General features: G+C 50.9%; 1 long non-coding RNA gene across 1 annotated transcript; it reads left to right on the top strand.

Moving 5' to 3' along the window:
- Positions 1-1,354: 1,354 nt before the first annotated feature.
- On the top strand, positions 1,355-13,758 carry LOC147967547 (uncharacterized). The gene is made up of 2 exons (XR_015603809.1): positions 1,355-1,833; positions 13,435-13,758. It is a non-coding gene; the product is annotated as an uncharacterized LOC147967547 (long non-coding RNA).
- Positions 13,759-14,017: the final 259 nt, after the last annotated feature.

Here is a 14,017-nt window from a genome sequence, read left to right on the forward strand (position 1 = left end):
ACGACTTAGAGTTCCCAAAACTTTCCATGTTAGATATATCATAGGCGGTTCCCAAACAGAAAATAAAGTTTATTTCTTTTTCCACCATACTTCCATTTCCATGGCTAACCGTATCCATGGGTGCCTTCCATACCAACACTTTCCAAGAAATTTATTGTTTGACAACATAAAGTAAATTCATTTTTTTCATTTCGGGACTGGGCATCCCTAATATCTTTGCCTTACTCTCGTGTAATGACAAGTGAATAAACACTCATTGTGAAAATAACACATCTAGCATGGAAAATATTAGCCACCCCTCACCGTTTCTCGATCGAAACAAACACACAAAAGAGAAGTTTATTTTGAAAATTAGAGATGACACATGCAAATTTTTTTAGGACGGCAAAAGAATACCACATATAGGTAGATATAATGGACTCATGTGGCAAAACTGGTTTAAAGGATTTTGGATGCACAAGTAGAGATCATACTTAGTGCAAAATGAAGGCTAGCAAAAGATTGAGAAGCGACCAACCAAGAAACGGATAATCTCATAAGGAAGCATTAAGCATAATTAACACTACTGCAGGATGCTGCTAACGCAACACTACGATCAGAGACCCTTCCACGAAACTGTGTGCGATGCAATAATCGCAAACGGTGGTGTAAAAAAACCATCAAAAAGGTGCAAAATGTTTGCGATTGAGGATGCATCAAATACGGCTCAGATTTTAGTTGCATGTGTGATGCAGGGCACACGATTCAGTTCAATTAACTATTTGCGGTGAGGAGGAATAAAAGAAATGGGCAGCTGTGACGCCCGGATAATCAAGCTACAATAACCTCTGCTAATGGTGCCATGTCACTTCGATTACTATTGCTAATCTCGCGTTAGTTTGAAACCATTTCAAATTCAAAATCAAGCAAACAATAAAAGATTTCGAATATTAAAACTAAAATGTTCAAAATTTGGCAATTAATCCATAGAACATATTGGCGGAGAAATCATCTTTTTATGAAGTGTTTAAGTGTGCAAAATTAAATAAAACAGCAGCTAAAACATATTCTCAAATGCTATTAATTAGTAAAAATATGCAAACTAATTAATTGGAGTGCCAAATAAGTTGTGGCAGTGGCATACTTAATAATACTAATTTTGGGGCTAGATTCATATTTTACAAAACCAATAAAATAAAATAATAAAAATGAAACTAATAGGAAATCTAAATGGTTAAAGAGAGAAACAAAACAACAACATCAAAAAGATCAAAGCCCCCTCATCCCCTGGGCCTTAGGCCTGCTAGGCCCAACCAAACCCCACCAGAACTAACCCTAGCTCGATCCCCCACCGTTCCCTTGTCTCCCTGTGAGCGCCGCCTCACGCGCACACACAGTCGCATGGGGGCGAAACGCCTCTGCTCGATCCCCTTATCCCTACCTCACTTTCCCTTCTCTCGCCACCGCTGACCAGCGCCTCCCTGTCGCCTTGCTGCTCACCTCCTAGCCGCCATGATCCGGTGCCCTCTGCCTCCGCCACGCGCCCCATTTTTCCCCACGCGGCGCGTCTCCTTCTCCTGCTCGCCTGCTTCCCCGGCCAGCCGCTGCTTGCGCCATGGCCGCCGTGTGCGTATTACCCACCGCCAAGCATCACCGTCGTCCCCGCGCCGTGAGGCCAGGTCCGGCCACTCTGTCGTCGTCCACTACACCGTCATTGAGGAGCAGAACGAGCTGGGACGCACCAAGTCGAGCAGATCGACTTCACTTACCCGCTCCGGCCGCCGGCGTTCGTCGTCGACTATGGCGAACCCCTGCTGCTCCTAAGCTTTCGCAGAGCCTCCATGAGCTCCATATGTGAGCTTTGTTCGTTTTTCTTCTCCCTACTGCTCGAACCCCCTACTGCTGCTTGCTGTTGGTGTTGTTGTCGCTCCAGTCGTCGCCTCGCTCATCCACTGGACCTCACCACTGCCCGCACGCACATGCCGCTCCCTACAAGGCCCTACCGCAGCTTGGCCGTGGTCAGGCTTTGCTAGCCCCTGCGCGCCGTGCGAGCCCATCTCCAGTTGGTCGCGCTCCTCACGAGCGCTCCCGTGCGTGGCCTCCCCACTCCCGCCGCTGCCACTGCCTGCTGCTGCTCCGGTCGGCGAGCCTCGCCGTGGCTGGCCTGGGCAGTGCCCACGGTCCAGCGAGCGCGCGCCCCGGTTCGCCGTGCCTCCCCTCCCCGTTGGCCGAGCCTGAGGCAGCGGGCGGGCGCCCGCTGCGCGACATCGGGCTGCGATCGACGCCTGCTAAGCAACCAAACCCGCTAGGCCCCCTGGGGCCTATGACATGTGGGGCCTGGCCCTAGAACGTTTAAAAAAGAGAGAAGAAAAGAAAAAGGAAATAAAATAAAAATGAATTAATAAAATTAATAATTAATTAATTAGTGAATTAATTAACTTAATTAATCTTCTTTAGTTAACCTAATTAACTATTGTGAATTAATTAAACTGTAATTAGATTAGTTAAATCCTAATTAGAGTAAACAGAGTATGACATGCGGGACCCACACGTCAGATTGACCCAGTCAACTCCATGTTGACTCCTGACGTCATGATGACGTCAGCATGCACTATTATGGATAATGTTAGAGTTAAATAATTAAATAAATTCTAAAAATGATTAAAACTTTAGAAAATCATATAAAATAAACCGTAGCTCAGATGAAAATACTTTGTACATGAAAGTTGCTCAGAACGACGAGATGAATCCGGATATGTAGCCCGTTCGTCCGCCACGCATCCCTAGCATAGCGAACACGCAACTTTCCCCCTCTGATTCATCTGTCCGAAAACACGAAACACCGGGGATATTTTCCCGGATGTTTCCCCCTGTCGGTGTCAAAACCGGCGGATCTCGGGTAAGGGGTCCCGAACTATGCATCTAGGTAGGATGGTAACAGGAGGCAGGGGACACGATGTTTTACCCAGGTTCGGGCCCTCTTGATGGAGGTAAAACCCTACGTCCTTCTTGATTAATATTGATGATATGGGTAGTACAAGAGTAGATCTACCACGAGATCAGAGGGGCTAAACCCTAGAAGCTAACCTATGGTATGATTGTATGTTATGATTGTTGTTCTACGGACTAAAACCCTTCGGTTTATATAGACACCGGAGGGGGTTAGGGTTACACAAGGTCGGTTACAAAGGAGGAGATATCCATATCCGTGTTGCCTAGCTTGCCTTCCACGCCAAGTAGAGTCCCATCCGGACACGAGACGAAGTCTTCAATCTTGTATCTTCATAGACCAACAGTCCGGCCAATGGAGATAGTCCGGATGTCCGGAGACCCCCTAATCTAGGACTCCCTCAGTAGCCCCTGAACCAGGCTTCAATGACGATGAGTCCGGCGCGCAATATTGTCTTCGGCATTGCAAGGCGGGTTCCTTATCCGAATACATCAGAAGAATTTGAATACGAGGATAGTGTCCAACCCTGGAAAATAAGTTCCACATTCCACCGTAGAGAGAATAATATTTTCGTAGATCTAATTTGCTGGCTTGTTTTGGCAGCATGACGTTATGTCATGGCCCGGTGATTATTCGAACCGTTTCTTCTAACCAGCCCCGCACATAACGCGAGGCATTTTTTTCGACACGTCTTGTCAAAGCAGAGATCGTGACCCCTTATTACGGGATTCTCATCAACACGGGCGTGGGTAGCCCAACCGCGCCATCAATTGCGGTGCTTGGGGGATAAGCGAGTTTTACCAGGCAAGTGGGGACACTTAGTTTTGTCCGCCCATATAAAGGGATAAGGATTCACCTTTCTATCCACACCTTCTTCCTCCTTTGCTCATCTGTTTCCGCACACTCGAGCTCTAGCGCCCAAGTCCACACTTCCACCTCAACCTTCTCCAACCATGTCCGGAGCGGGAGGCAAGTGGATGGTCTCCTCCGTCACGGAGGGAGACATCAAGAAACTGAGGAGAGCTGGATACCTGCCCGAGGACATCACGCACCGGCTCCCAGATGAGGGGCAGCTCATCCCCACCCCCAGACCCCATGAGAGGGTAGTATTCCTCACCCATTTCCTTCACGGACTGGGATTCCCTCTCCATCCATTCGTCCGGGGGCTCATGTTCTATTACGGCCTGGATTTCCACGATCTCGCCCCGAACTTCGTCCTCAACATCTCGGCGTTTATCGTCATGTGCGAGGCCTTCCTCCGCATCAAGCCCCACTTCGGCTTATGGCTGAAGACCTTCAATATCAAGCCGAAGGTGGTGGGCGGCCGCCAGGCGGAGTGCGGAGGCGCCATGGTGGGCAAGATGCCCAACATAACATGGCTCGAGGGCTCCTTTATGGAAACCATAAAGGGGTGGCAATCGGGGTGGTTCTATATCACCGAGCCGCGCGACCCTGCATGGGCAGTGGCCCCCGAGTTCCGATCTGGTATCCCCACGCGGCTCACCTCCTGGAAAGAGAAAGGCATGTCCTGGGGTAATTCGAAAGAGCTGACCGGACTCCAAACATGTATTCAAAACATGGTGGACAAGAAGCTCAAGCTTGTCAACATAGTCCAAGTTATGCTCATCCGCCGGATACTTCCGTGCCAGCAACGGGAGTTCAACTTGTGGGAGTTCAATCCGGTGCAGCACCGAACTCTGAACAGGCTCTTCGACATGACTCATGAAGACGCCTGGAGGGTGCTGTTCAAAATGCCGAGGTCCCCCCTATTACGGAGGATTGCGGATTCAGCGCGAAGCGCCAAGCCAGTGCCGTAAGCTGCTTTACCTTTCATAGGATACTTATTTTATATAGATTGACTCTGTGCGGGATCTAAACTCCCGTACCTTTAACAGGACTGGCAGAAGATGGCCGGACAGATCGACTGTCCGGCTCCTTTTCCCTAAGGCCCCGTAGACGCTCTTCTGGCGAAGATGCTGACTCCGGACCCTTATAAGGTGTCGGAGAAGACCAAGAAGGCCAAGGGAACCCAAAAGAGTTCCCGACGCTAGGCGTCGTCGGACTCACCGTCCGATGACTCTGCGGCGCACTCTTCCCCCGAAGACGAGGAAGAAGAAGAAGAAGATGCTCCCCCACCGACTGGGGGAGACAAGAAAAGGAAGGCCGCCCAAACTGGGGAGGCCGGAGGGTCCAAGAAGGGAAGGACTCTCCTTCCGGACAGTTCCACCACCGCCGACGAAGGCGAAGACGAGTGGTTGCCCAGGGTCAAGCCCCCGGGGAGATCATAAGTATTCGGATACTAGAGTAACTCATAGGATTCATTTGTCGCACTGCATTCCCTAATCGCCGAACATAATTATGCAGGCCGCCCCGAGCAAATATTGAGGTATCATCGGATGGCTCCCTGGGCTTGTCGGACATGAATAGCGATCCAGTCCCGACCGCCACCTCCCCTCATCCTGCCGACGACGCTAAGGTGTTGTCTCAAGAGGCACTGGATCGAGGGGAGACAGTGCCGGAGGCGCCTCAAGTCGACCTTCCGGACTCCGGGAGCCGAGGGGACGGGGCCCCCGAGAGCTCTGAGTTCGGCCCTCAGCCGAACACTACGCCGGACCGTCCAGCGGTTCCGGGCTCATGCAGGCGGCCTCCTTCTAAGAGGGGCAAGACGCCTGTGCCGGTGACCTCTGTCCATCTAGAGGTGCCGGACAATCTGCTGGAAGCGCTTCGCAGCGCTTCCATCGACGAGGAGCACCGCACTATCATGAGTGCGGTGATCCAGAAGGTTTAGTCCACCAAGAGCGGATTAACTGAAGCCTATGCCAGCCTTCTAACAGGCTTCGAGGTAAGTGTTTTAAAATGTAGTAGAAATATTACCGCATAGACAGTAGCCCCTGATGCTTTGTTCGGTGTTCACAAAGAAAAGCCGAACAGAGGATCAAATAATATTGCAGGAGTCTAATATAAGTATGTCAATATGCATATGCAGGCTTCGCTGCTGGCGTCCGCCGCACTGACTGCGGAGGTCACCGTATTGAAGCAGGACCTCAAGGGGTCCAGGAAAGAGCTCGTCCTTGCTAAGAGGCAGCTCAAGGAGAACAAGGGTAAGTAGTACCCTGTCTATAGATATGTATATATGAAAAAGGACGCGATTGCAAAATGACAGGATCATTGTATGTTTGCTAGGGGCCACGACCGAGGTGGCGACCCTGAAGCAAGCGCTAACCAAGGCCGAAGATAAAGCGGCCAAGGAGCGAGAGAAGCACGAGGCTCGGGTGGGCGCGGTGCAGCAAGAGCTCCAAGCTCTCATGACGAAGCACAAGGCGTTGGAGCTTGACTCGAAGACGCGAGAGTCTGAGCTTGCCGTGGCCCTTGAGAGCGTAAAGAGTGCCAAGGCCGAAGCCCAAAAGGCCCTCCAAGAGATCGACGCGATGAAGAAGATAGCGGCGGGTAAGGCTTTTTATATGCAAAGCAAGCATGTAAAAGTAAATTACCGAGTACTTACCCGGATCCGGAGCTCTTCAGGAGCATTCGCAGATTTGCCCCGCAGTGTGTCCGATGCCGCACAATTTTACCAGGCCGAGGACGGAAGCTCGACGGAGAAGCTGTTCTGGTCTCAGTATGCTGAGGCCGAACATTCGGTGCCGATGAGCAACCAGCTGAAGCAGATGGTCGAGCTACATAAGGCGGCCGATCAGGCCATGAAGGGCTTTATAGTCCGGCTGTGGCCTGGCGATGCTCTTCCGAACAGCTTCTTTGGCCTGGTGAGGCGGCTTGTGGATGCCTACCCGCGGCTGGAGGTCATCAAGCGATCTATCTGCATTGAAGGTGCACGCCGGGCTTTCGCCCGTGTGAAATTGCAGTGGGTCAAGCTAGACGCCGTGAAGCTGATCAAGGATGGTCCGCCAGAGGGCAAGGAGCACCGCCACCCCGAGATGTACTACGAGGGTGTTCTGTCGGGTGCCCATCTTATCGCGGATGAGTGTTCAAAAGATGTAATATTTGAGTAACTCGCTCGTTTGATCCTGTATTTATGAAAACATGTTTCATATGCGCTATGCAACGCTTGTTTGAATTTAAAATATTACCTTCTGTTTGGCTATTTATCCAATCTGAGAGATGGCTAGTCCTCGGCTTCTGCCCCCATGCCACGAGTGCTGGGGTGTTCGGGATAAACCTGAGCACTCTTGTTCCCATATTTGGGTCCTTCGAGGGAGGTGCTCAGCACAACGAACAAGGCAACCGGACTAATAATGTTTTATCACTCTCACTTAGCCATAGAATTCTATAATTTTAAATTTCGGTGAAGCCCCTGGTATTCGGAAGGCCGCATCCGGGGCGCGATACACGCCTGTAAGCTGGACAGGGCCGGCCCCTCGCCCTAAGCGGCAGAAGTCTTTAGGGACTCAAAAAACCTGGCTGAACAGCGACCAGTCTCTCGCCTTATCATGACAGTCAGTTTTAGCTTTCTCTACTGAGGTGCTAAGCCCGGCAGAACCGGGGCACAATCGCAGTAGTTCTCCTAGCGCTACCTTAGCCGATAGAGCGGAACGTAAGGTACCAAAACATAGGAGCCGGGCAAACCCAACATTTGACCAAAGACATGATTCGGAGCTGATGCATATAATGCTATAAGTTCGGGGTGCCACACTTGTGAAAGTGTTCGGACTTTTCACACTGCATTGTGGCGTACGTAAGCCCCTGGTGTATTGGCCGTACCAGAGTGTATGGTTGCAAGGCGTCATTAATGAACACACACACACACATATATATATATATAACAAGAATGCAATAATAGTCGTAATGTCATGCATTTTTTATTAAAAAATTGCTTTAAAGCAGAGTGATATAGATAGTGTGATAAGCAAAGAGTAGGACTATGTCCCTTCCAAGGGCAAGCTGAGGAATGATATTAAATTGAATATTTCACTCGTTACTGTAATCAACCTGGGAATTCCGTGGTATAACATAGCTGTCTGCCTCCTTGGTTGCTGCATCATGTGTTCGGCAACAGTGCTGCCGGACAGTGTTTCCAGAGATTAAGGTCCTGAAAGAAAAAGAAAAATAACAAAACGGGAAGCCCCTAGTGCGGTTTAGGCCGCGTTTTGGGGCGTGCCGCATTTGTGCCCCCCTCCCCACCTGTGCCCATGGTATTTTTAATGCGTAATTATGTACGCGTGGCACGAGTTTCGCCGCTGGGCTGGGATTGGGGTGGCCGCCGTATTGCTACGCGAGCTCAGATCGCGCCAGGCGGTCTATTTGCCGATTGCCCCGAGCGTGCTTGAAGGTGTCCGGGCTTTGAAGCGCCGAACTGGTTGATTGCCTTGAGAGGTTGCTTTGTGCTTCTACTGCGAGGGCCGCGGTGTGCTCCTCTGTTCGGAGAGAGCGCTCTGTGTTTCCATTGACTGTAATAACTCCGCGAGGTCTTGGAATCTTGAGCTTGAGGTATGCATAATGCGATACCGCATGGAATCTAGCGAATGTGGTTCGCCCGAGCAGCGCGTGATAACCACTGCGGAACGGGATTATATCGAAGATTAACTCTTTGCTTCGGAAATTATCCGGGGATCCGAAGACCACTTCCAGTGTAACTGAGCCTCTACAATGGGCCTCTACACCTGGGATGACGCCCTTAAAGGTCATTTTTGTGGGTTTGATCCTTGAGGGGTCTATACCCATTTTGCGCACCGTGTCCTGATAAAGCAGGTTCAGGCTGCTGCTGTCGTCCATAAGGACTCGAGTGAGGTGAAATCCGTCGATGATTGGGTCTAGGACCGGTGCGGCGAATCCGCCATGACGAATACTAGTGGGGTGGTCCCTACGATCGAAGGTGATCGGGCAGGAGGACCAAGGGTTGAACTTTGGGGCGACTGGCTCCAACACATATACGTCCCTGAGCGCACGCTTCCGCTCCCTCTTAGGATGTGGGTTGCGTATATCATGTTCACCGGCCGCACTTGCGGGGGAAACCTCTTCTGTCCTCCAGTGTGCGGCTGCCGGGGCTCCTCCTCCTCATCGCTATGCGGCCCCTTGTCCTTGTTTTCGGCAATTAACTTGCCGACCTTCTTGAACACCCAACAATCCATGTTGGTTTGATTGGCTGGCTTGTCTAGGGTGCCGTGTATTTGACATGAGCGATCGAGTATACGGTCCAAGCTGGACAGACCCGGCGTACTTTGTTTGAATGGCTTTTTCCGCTGACTGGGTTTAGAGCCTTTGAATCCGGCATTGGCTGCCGTATCCTCAGTATTTTCACGGTTAATGCGGCGCTTATGCTTGTTGTGACGTGACCTGCTATTGCCGTCCTTGGTATCTGAGGTACCATGGTTCTTTGATATGTTATTACTGCGAGCCAGCCAGCTATCTTCTCCTGCACAAAAGTGGGTCATGAGAGTCGTGAGAGCTGCCATAGATTTCGGCTTTTCCTGACCAAGGTGCCAGGCTAGCCACTCATCTCGGATGTTGTGCTTGAAAGCCGCTAAGGCCTCCGCATCCGGACAGTCGACGATTTGATATTTCTTTGTAAGGAACCGAGTCCAGAATTGCCTGGCCGATTCTTCTGGCTGCTGAATTATGTGGCTCAAATCATCGGCGTCTGGTGGTCGCACATAAGTGCCCTGAAAGTTTTCGAGGAATGCGGCTTCCAGATCTTCCCAACAGCTAATGGAGTCCGCTGGCAAGCTGTTAAGCCAATGCCGCGCTGGTCCTTTGAGCTTTAGTGGGAGGTATTTGATGGCATGTAAGTCATCGCCGCGGGCCATGTGGTAGTGGAGGAGGAAATCCTCAATCCATACTACGGGATCTGTTGTGCCGTCGTATGATTCAATATTTACAGGTTTGAAACCTTCTGGGAATTGATGTTCCATTACTTCGTCTGTGAAGCATAAGGGGTGTGCGGCGCCTCTGTATTGGGCTATTTGGCGACGCAGCTCGAATGGGTCTTGCTCGCTGTGTTCGGCCCGGACGGATTTGCTTCTGTATCCGGCGTGACGTTTGTCATCTCGCAGAGTGGTGCGCCCTCGTGATCCGTAGATCGATCTTGAATGCTTTGCCTTGTCCTCCAATATGTCTCGCAGGTCTGGCGTATCTCCCCATGCCTTTTTATTTGAATGGCATTGGGGTGGAGGCTGAGCTTTTGGCTGGAATGCCTCTCTATCGCGGCCACGAGGTGGCCAATCAGCCGTGTCATACGCTTCTTCCTCCAGTCGGGGTAGTAACCTGCGCCTTGGGTAACTCTTGGAGGGGCGCTCGAGTTTATATTCCTCGGCCACAAGGACTTCAGTCCATTTGTCAGCCAGCAGATCCTGATCAGCTTGAAGCTGCTGCTGCTTTTTCTTCAGGCTATTTGCCATGGCCATAAGGCGGCGCTTGAAGCGCTCTTGTTCGACGGGATCCTCTGGGATGGCAAATTCATCGTCGTCGAGGCTTGCCTCGTATTCGGAGGGGGGGGATGTAATTGTCATCCTCCTCCTCTCCATCTGCCGCTCTAAATCTTGCTGGAGGGGATTGTTGTTGTCTTCGGCACTATCCGGAGTATTATTATCTCCTGTGCCGGTATCACCACTTTTGCTTTGGCGGGACTTAGGGCGGCGCTGCTGACATTGGCACTTGGGTTGCTTCTTGGAGGGGTCATCCTCCGCTATCTCGTCGCCATTGCCTTCGTTGGGTGTATCCACCATGTATATGTCATATGACGAGGTGGCTTTCCAGTGCCCTATAGGTGTTGGTTCATGTTTGTCTCCTACATCGTCGTCCATACCGTCGATGTCTTCGGAGTCGAAGTCGAGCATGTCGGTTAAATCATCGACAGTGGCTACGAAGTGGGTGGTGGGTGGGCGTCGAATTTCTTCGTCGTCCGCATCCCAGTCCTGTTGGCCATAATCCGGCCAGGGCTCTCCTGACAAAGAGAGAGACCGTAGTGAATTCAGAATGTTGCCGAAGGGCGAGTGCTGAAAGATATCCACGACGGTGAATTCCATGATCGGCGCCCAATCGGATTCGATTGGCAGGGGCGCGGATGGTTCGGAGTCCGGAAAATAGTCCGACACCTTGGAGTCATAGGCTGCGCAGAGGTTTAGGCTGGTGTTCGGCTCGATCGCTGTTGAGACCGCAGCCCCTAAGGCGGTGTCTAACCACCCGTCCTCAACTGGCGCAGTTGGCTCCGAGCTAATGGTCAGAGCTGATGCGGGCGCAGCCTCTGGGGTACTGTTCGGCGGCAAAGCTAGGTCATACCCATCGCGACAGTGCGGCACGCCCGGCTGTGACTCGAATCCGTCGAAGATCAAGTCTCTGCGGATATCGGCCGTGTAGTTCAAACTTCCAAATCTGACCCGATGGCCAGGGGCGTAGCTTTCAATCTGTTCCAGATGGCCAAGCGAATTAGCCCGCGGTGCAAAGCCGCCGAATACGAAGATCTGTCCGGGGAGAAAAGTCTCACCCTGGACCGCATCACTATCGATGATAGTAGGAGCCATCAAGCCTAACGGCGACGACACAGAGGAACTCTCAATGAAAGCACCAATGTCGGTATCAAAACCGGCGGATCTCGGGTAGGGGGTCCCGAACTATGCGTCTAGGCCAGATGGTAACAGGAGGCAGGGGACACGATGTTTTACCCAGGTTCGGGCCCTCTTGATGGAAGTAAAACCCTACATCCTGCTTGATTAATATTGATGATATGGGTAGTACAAGAGTAGATCTACCACGAGATCAGAGGGGCTAAACCCTAGAAGCTAGCCTATGGTATGATTGTATGTTATGATGGTTGTTCTACGGACTAAAACCCTTCGGTTTATATAGACACCGGAGGGGGTTAGGGTTACACAAGCTCGGTTACAAAGGAGGAGATATCCATATCCGTGTTGCCTAGCTTGCCTTCCACACCAAGTAGAGTCCCATCTGGACACGAGACGAAGTCTTCAATCTTGTATCTTCATAGTCCAACAGTCCGGCCAATGGAGATAGTCCGGCTATTCGGAGACCCCCTAATCCAGGACTCTCTCACCCCCCCTTCACCGGTACCACCTCATACCGCGTTAGGGCACCCCTAGCACCGCTACTTGTCATGTCATGCATCGTCATGCATTTGTTTGCATTATATTTATTGTTTCTTCCCCCTCTTCTCTCGCTAGACACCGAGACCGACGTCGCTGCTACCCAGTACGACTACGGTGTTGACGACCCCTCTCTCTTGCCAGAGCAACCAGGCAAGCCCCCCCTTGATCACCAGATATCTCCTACTCTTCTCTATATTGCTTGCATTAGAGTAGTGTAGCTTGTTACTGCTTTCCATTAATCCTATTCTGATGCATAGCCTGTCATTGTTGCTACAACTGTTGATACCTTACCTGCAATCCTAAATGCTTAGTATAGGATGCTAGTTTACCATTAGTGGCCCTACATTCTTGTCCGTCTGCCATGCTATACTATCGGGCCGTGATCGCTCGGGAGGTGGTCACGGGTATATACTTATAATGATATATGATACTTGTGGTGACAAAAGACGGGTCGGCTCAAGGAGTACCCGCGGTTGATTCACGAATTGGGGGCTGGAAGGACATACTTTCCTGACTGCCCTCTGTGTGGATCCTTGTGGCGAAGTGACAGGGCAGGTTGAGACCACCTAGGAGAGAGGTGGGCCTGGCCCTGGTCGGCGTTTGCGGTTATTTCAAGATAACACGTTTAACGAGATCTTGGTATTTGATCTGAGTCTGGCCACAGGCCTATACGCACTAACCATCTACGCGGGGATAGTTATGGGCACTCGACATCGTGGTATCAGCCAAAGCCTTCATGATGTCAGCAACTGAGCGACGCGCGCCAGATTGGACTGGAACACCTGCTAGGCTAGGTCTGCTTCCGGCCGCCCTCGCAACGTGCAGGTGTGCAATGGGCGATGGGCCCAGACCCCTGCGCCATAGGATTTAGACCGACGTGCTGACCTCTCTGTTGTGCCTAGGTAGGGCTGCGACGTGTTGATCTTCCGAGGCCGGGCATGACCCAGGAAAGTGTGTCCGGCCAAATGGGATCAAGCGTGTTGGGTTATGTGGTGCACCCCTGCAGGGAGTTAATCTATTCGAATAGCCGTGATCTTCGGTAACAGGACAACTTGGAGTTGTACCTTGACCTTATGACAACTAGAACCGGATATTTATTAAAACACATCCTTCCAAGTGCCAGATACAACCGGTGATCGCTCTCTCACAGGGCGACGAGGGGAGGATCATCGGTTAGGATTATGCTACACGATGCTACTTGGTGAACTTATCATCTACTCTCTTCTCCTGCTGCAAGATGGAGGTGTCCAGAAGCGTAGTCTACGATAGGACTAGCTAACCCCCTCTTATTCCGGCATTCTACAGTTTAGTCCACATATGATACCCTTAATCCATTTGATACCAATGCATACATATGTAGTGTAGCTCCTTGCTTGCGAGTACTTTGGATGAGTACTCACGGTTGCTTTGCTCCCTCTTTTCTCCCTTTCTATACCCAATTGCTGCGAACAGACGTTGGAGCCCAGGAGCCAGACGCCACTGTTGATGACGACTACTACTACTCGGGAGGTGCCTACTACTACGTGCAGCCCACTGACGACGACCAGGAGTAGTTTAGGAGGATCCCAGGCAGGAGGCCTGTGCCTCTTTCGATCTGTATCCCAGTTTGTGCTAGCCTTCTTAAGGCAATCTTGTTTAACTTATGTCTGTACTCAGATATTGTTGCTTCCGCTGACTCGTCTATGATCGAGCTCTTGTATTCGAGCCCTCGAGGCCCCTGGCTTGTAATATGATGCTTGTATGACTTATTTTTATTTGTAGAGTTGTGTTGTGATATCTTCCCGTGAGTCTCTGATCTTGATCGTACACGTTTGCGTGTATGATTAGTGTACGATCGAATTGGGGGTGTCACATCAGCCAGATGAAGGTGTGTGCGATATACATCATACGGTTCACTCGGATGAACTATTTGTGATTAGGCAACACAAAATAAACGGTCAGCTAGATCAAGGTGTGTGCGATATACGGCATGCGGTTCACTCGGATGAACTGTTTGCGTTGAGTCAAGATAACAGAAACGGTTCAATATATCAAG

The sequence above is a fragment of the Triticum urartu genome, chromosome 5A (genome assembly GCF_056163025.1).
Source record: "Triticum urartu cultivar PI428250 chromosome 5A, HENAU_Tu73, whole genome shotgun sequence".
Classification (NCBI taxonomy): domain Eukaryota; kingdom Viridiplantae; phylum Streptophyta; class Magnoliopsida; order Poales; family Poaceae; genus Triticum; species Triticum urartu.